Source organism: Prionailurus viverrinus, chromosome X, assembly GCF_022837055.1.
Source record: "Prionailurus viverrinus isolate Anna chromosome X, UM_Priviv_1.0, whole genome shotgun sequence".
NCBI lineage: Eukaryota > Metazoa > Chordata > Mammalia > Carnivora > Felidae > Prionailurus > Prionailurus viverrinus.
In genome coordinates, this window is record NC_062579.1 from 31964474 (window position 1) to 31969571 (window position 5098).

Sequence of the window (5098 nt, forward strand, 5' to 3'; positions counted from 1 at the left end):
TTGAGGAAGTACGATCACAAGGTCAATGTTGAACAGTTTTGAGTTTGAGGTACTTGTGCAAATAATAGGAATCCTTACAGCAGGTACCATGCATTTAGCACTGAGTAATGTAATAATGTTACATTTGTTTCAGGTGTACAACATAGTGATTCAACTTCTCTGTATGTTATGTTCTGCGGGCTACAAGTGCAGCTGCCTTCTCAAACAAAATGGGGGGCCCCTGGGTGGCTCAGCCGGTTGGGCGTCCGACCTCGGCTCGGGTCATGATCGCACGGTTCACGGGTTCGAGCCCCGCATCGGGCTCCGTGCTGACAGCTCGGAGCCTGGAGCCTGCTTCACATTCTGCGTGTGTCTCTCTCTCTCAAAAATAAATAAACACCAAAAAATTTTTTGAACAAAGTGGAAGGCTTCAGGAACCTGCATGCCATCCTGGAGCAGGGACCATACTAATCTCTGCATTGCTCCAATTTTAGTATATGGGCTGCCGAAGCAGGCATTCTGCGGCTCATTCTTAAGGTAAACTGCTATATCAGTTAGGATTTGGGTCGGTTATGTGGCACAGAAAGGCTATAATAATAGTTGCTTGACAAGAGAGATGCTTTATTTCACATAATCCATGATCAACTTTGAAAGTTTCCTCGCTTTCTAGTTTAAGATGTTCCAGACTCAGCTGGTACTCAGCTTGTACCCCAGGTCTGGAAAAGTCCTGATTCTTTTCGGGGGGAAAATGGTATTTAGAGGCCACAGGTTAGGGGCGCCTGGCTGGCTTAGTCGGTAGAGCACTCAACTCTTGATCTCGGGGTCATGAGTTCAAGCCCCACGTTGGGCATTGAGCTTACTTAAAAAGAAAAAAAAAATAGAGGCCACAGTTTGCACACTAGGATTTCTTTTCTTTAATTTTTTAATGTTTATTTACCTTCGAGAGAGATGGAGACAGAGCTCAAGCGGGGGAGGGGCAGAGAGAGAGGGAGACACAGAATCCAAAGCAGGCTCCAGGCTCCGAGCTGTCAGCACAGAGCCCGACGCGGGGCTCGAACCCATGGACGGTGAGATCACGACCTGAGCGGAAGTCGGACGCCCAACCGACTGAGCCACCCAGGGGCCTCCGGACACCAGGATTTCTAAAGCGGTGCAGAATGTCCAGAGCCAAGGCTGTTATTTCCAGCCTCCTTTGCAGCTATCTGTGAGCGTATACCTAAGTTCTCATCGATGAGATACAAAGGGAGCTGTTGGAGATGACTTCTGGGACATAGGATTTGTCCCTTCCTTCCTCCTGCTGTCTGGAATGTGGATACGATGGCTGGCACTCTGGCGGCGTTATTGAACCATGAGGTAAAAGCAATGTGGGGAGAGAGACAGAGCCAAGAGAGATGATATGGAACCCAGCACTGCTTACCTCTAGACTTCCCCGACGTGAATGAGATTTCAACTTCTATCTTATTAAAGCCACTATTATTTTATTCATGTGCTGTCATTGTTGTGCATCCTTCTGGTTTGGGCCCTCAAATCCAAAGCTACCCCTTACTGATATAGCAGGGTGCTGATTAAATACATCCTAGCACAGCAACATGCTGTGTCAACAATCAGAAATATTAACAAGGAAGTATACTTATTCGCATCGAAAGGTGTTTACAATATATTGTTTTATTTCCTTATTTTTAAGTTTATTTATTTTGAGAGAGAGAGAGAGAGCTGGGGAGGGGCAGAGAGGGAGAGAATCCCAAGCAGGTTCCATACTTGTCAGTGCAGAACAGCACGGAGGTCCATGTGGGGCTCGAACTCACGAAGAGATCATGACCTGAGTTGAAACCAAGGGTAGGACGCTTAAGCGACGGAGCCACCCAGGCCCCCCTCCAATATATTGTTTTAAAAGCTGCTTACAGGGGCCCTCGGGTGGCTCCGTCGGTTAAGCGTCCGACTTCGGCTCAGACCATGAGCTCACGGTTCGAGAATTCGAGCTCCACGTCGGAGTTTGCGCTGACGGCTCAGAGCCTGGAGGCTGCTTCGATTTTCTGTGTCTCCCTCTCTCTCTGCCCCTCCCCCGTTTGTGCTCTGTCTCTCTCTCTCTCAAAAATAAACATTAACAAGTAAACTAATAAAAAAATAAAAATAATAAAAGCTGCTTATAAAGCAGATGGAGAACAAAACAAAACAAAACAGATACACGCACAGAAAAAGAAAGTCGAAAGCATATTCCCCGAAACCTTGCCTCCCCCCTCCCCGTGGGCCTGCAGTTCATTTGTATAATAAAAAATTTAAATTTTTTAAATTAAAAGAATTTTTTAAGCCGAACGATTGGGAGAGTTCCCATAAAGTGCAGATTTCTGGCTTCGCTTCTGAAAAGTCAGAGGGCCCGGCCACCCAGTGTCCCCTCAGGGCGATGGCCTGACGCAGAGCAGTGTTGGTCCCTTTCCACAGGACCCCATTCAGTCCACAGGTAACCTCAGGGCAGGCGTGCACGTCAGTGGGGTCCTTGGTTTACACTCCCTCGGTGATTTCCCGCCTGGAAAGATTTGGAACATATGTGGGGCAGAGGAAGTGTGATGCCTTTAAAACATGCCTCCAGGGGCGCCTGGGTGGCTCCGTCGGTTGGGCGTCCGACTTCCGCTCAGGTCATGATCTCACAGTTCGCGAGTTCAAGGCCCGCGTCGGGCTCTGTGCTGACAGCTCGGAGCCTGGAGCCCGTTTCGGATTCTGTGTCTCCCTCTCCCTCTGCCCCTCCCCTGCTCATGCTCTGTCTCTCTCTGTCTCAAAAATAAATAAACACTAAAAAAAAAATTAAAAAAAAAAAATAAAACATGCCTCCAGGGTGCCTGGGTGGCTCAGTCAGTTAAGCATCGGACTCTGGATTTCCGCTGAGGGTCACGGCCTTGCAGTTCGTGAGCTCGAGCCCCGCGTCGGTCTCTGTGCTGACGGCACGGAACCTGCTTGGGGCTGTGTCTCTGTCCCTCTCTACGCCCCTCTCCAGCTCTCTCTCTTTCTCAAAGCAGATAAATAAACTCCAGAGAGAGAAAAAAAAAAAAAAAAACCCAACAAACATGCCTCCAAGTTCTTTGACACCCTTCCCACAAAAGGTGGAGCCCGATCCAAGCCTCTTTGAACACAGGCTGGCCTCAGTTACTCACTTGGAGCAAAAAGAATGCGAGGAGAGTGACAATTGGGATTGGAAAGAGGAATACAGCTTCTGAGCGGTCCCCGCTTTTAAAGGAAGCTTGCCTTTGGGACCCAGCCAAACAAGAAGTTTCTTTTTGACATCTTTATTGAAATATAACTCACATGCCATAAAATTCACTCACTTAAAGTGTATAATCCAATGGGTTTCGTGTACGTCTGGCTTCCTCACTCGGCATCATGTTTTCAGGGATCGTTCGTGTTGTGGCATGTGCTAGGCCATCATTCTTTTTAAAGTTTATTTATTTTATTTTGAGAGAGACAGCGTGAGCGGGGGAGGGGCACAGAGAGAGAGAGACAGAGAGAGACAGAGAGAGAGGGAGAGAGAATCCCAAGCAGGCTCCGCACTGTCAGTGCAGAGCCCGATGCGGGGCTCGAGCTCACGAACCGGGAGATCGCGGCTGCAGCCAAGAACCACACGTCGGATGCTTAACCGCCTGAGCCACCCAGGTGCCGCAGGTTGAGCTGACCTTCTTAAAGACGGACGACAGGCACATCAACAGAGAAGTGCAACAAAATGTAATACGGTGGGGTGGCTTAGGTCGCCATCACAACTGGACCGGAGGAGGGGTCCAGGGCCGGGAGAATGGAAAGAAGGAATAAAGTGAAGGATGGAGAAAGAGAGAGGCAGCGGAAGGAAGGCATGACAGGAAGCTTCCTTGCTTCTTTCTGGCTCGTCTTAAGCCGATTCTTTGCTTAAATGTGTATATCTTTAAAATGCCCGCTTTGGGGCGCCTGGGTGGCGCAGTCGGTTAAGCGTCCTCCTACTTGGGCTCCGGTCATGATCTCACGGTTCGTGGGTTCGGGCCCCGCGTCGGGCTCTGTGCTGACGGCTCGGAGCCCGGAGCCTGTTTCGGATCCTGTGTCTCCCTCTCTCTCTCCCCCTCTCCCACTCGCGCTCCGTCTCTGTCTCTCAAAAATAAATAAACACTAACACATTTTTTTAAAAAATGCCCGCTTTGCACACGCACGGGCCCCAGGAGCGGGTCCTGAGGGCCGCTCGTTACCGGAGAACTGAAAGCTAGTGGGGCGATACCGCGACTAGGCCAGCTTAGAAAGCCCTCGCCCTTTGACAGAGAAGCCTTTGGTCGGGAACATTATTAGCCCTTGTATAGACCTTGCAAATCCAGCAGAGTGGGGGCCGAGGAGGCCCAGGCAGAAGTTAAGCCTTGGGCCCATCACCCAGCCTCATAGCTGCCTCCAAAGTTCGTTCAGGGTCAGACTCCCCACCCCCGCCCCCCGCCAGCAAGATTAATCTGTAGAGAAGAGCCAGGCTGCTAAGAGCTAATTGCCAACACTTAGGATTTTCCTTCTAGGATTGTAGACCTAGGGTGCGCCACCCAGGCTGTGGTCAGAAGAAACCTCTGCATCCAAAGTTCATATCCTTAGCCTGCTCTTTTTCCTGCCTTCCTCCCTCCCTCCCTTCCTTCCTTCTTTCCTCCCTTCTTTCTTTCCTTCCTCCCTCCCCTCCCTTCTTTCTTGACAACTATCCCGAATTAGGTGTCACTCTTCTTGTTTTCACATCTTGACTAACTAGTCAGAAACCCACTAAGACTATAAACATGGGGTTTTGCCGATTTGTAATGTTTTCTATACGTGTGTCACGCTATACGCATCCTTGGTAGATTACCTTCTGTTTTGGTCAGCGTGACGTCTGTGACGTGCGTCCGCCTTGGCCGGTGTAGCTGGGGTCTAGTATCTCGCCGGTTGACTGTAAGCCAATTTATGCATCCACTCGTCCGGAGCGGGCCTTTCCATTCTTTTTCCTTCTCTTCCTCCCTTTCATATAAGCGAGGCGAGGCAAAACGCCAGCTTCCGAAAGCGTTTCTGGCCCCTGCTAACCCTGGCCCCCGTCCTCTTTCACGGAAAAGGTCAGGTGGGACCCTTGGGGAAGGCGATGGGAAGGAAGGAGGGCTGGGTAGGGCCC

The 5098-nt window shown here is 50.1% G+C and overlaps 1 non-coding gene across 1 annotated transcript; it reads right to left on the reverse strand.

Annotated features, from left to right (window-relative positions):
- Window positions 1-393: 393 nt before the first annotated feature.
- LOC125158003 (U6 spliceosomal RNA) lies at window positions 394-495 on the reverse strand. The gene has a single exon (XR_007149136.1). It is a non-coding gene; the product is annotated as a U6 spliceosomal RNA (small nuclear RNA).
- Between the last annotated feature and the right edge of the window lie 4603 nt (window positions 496-5098).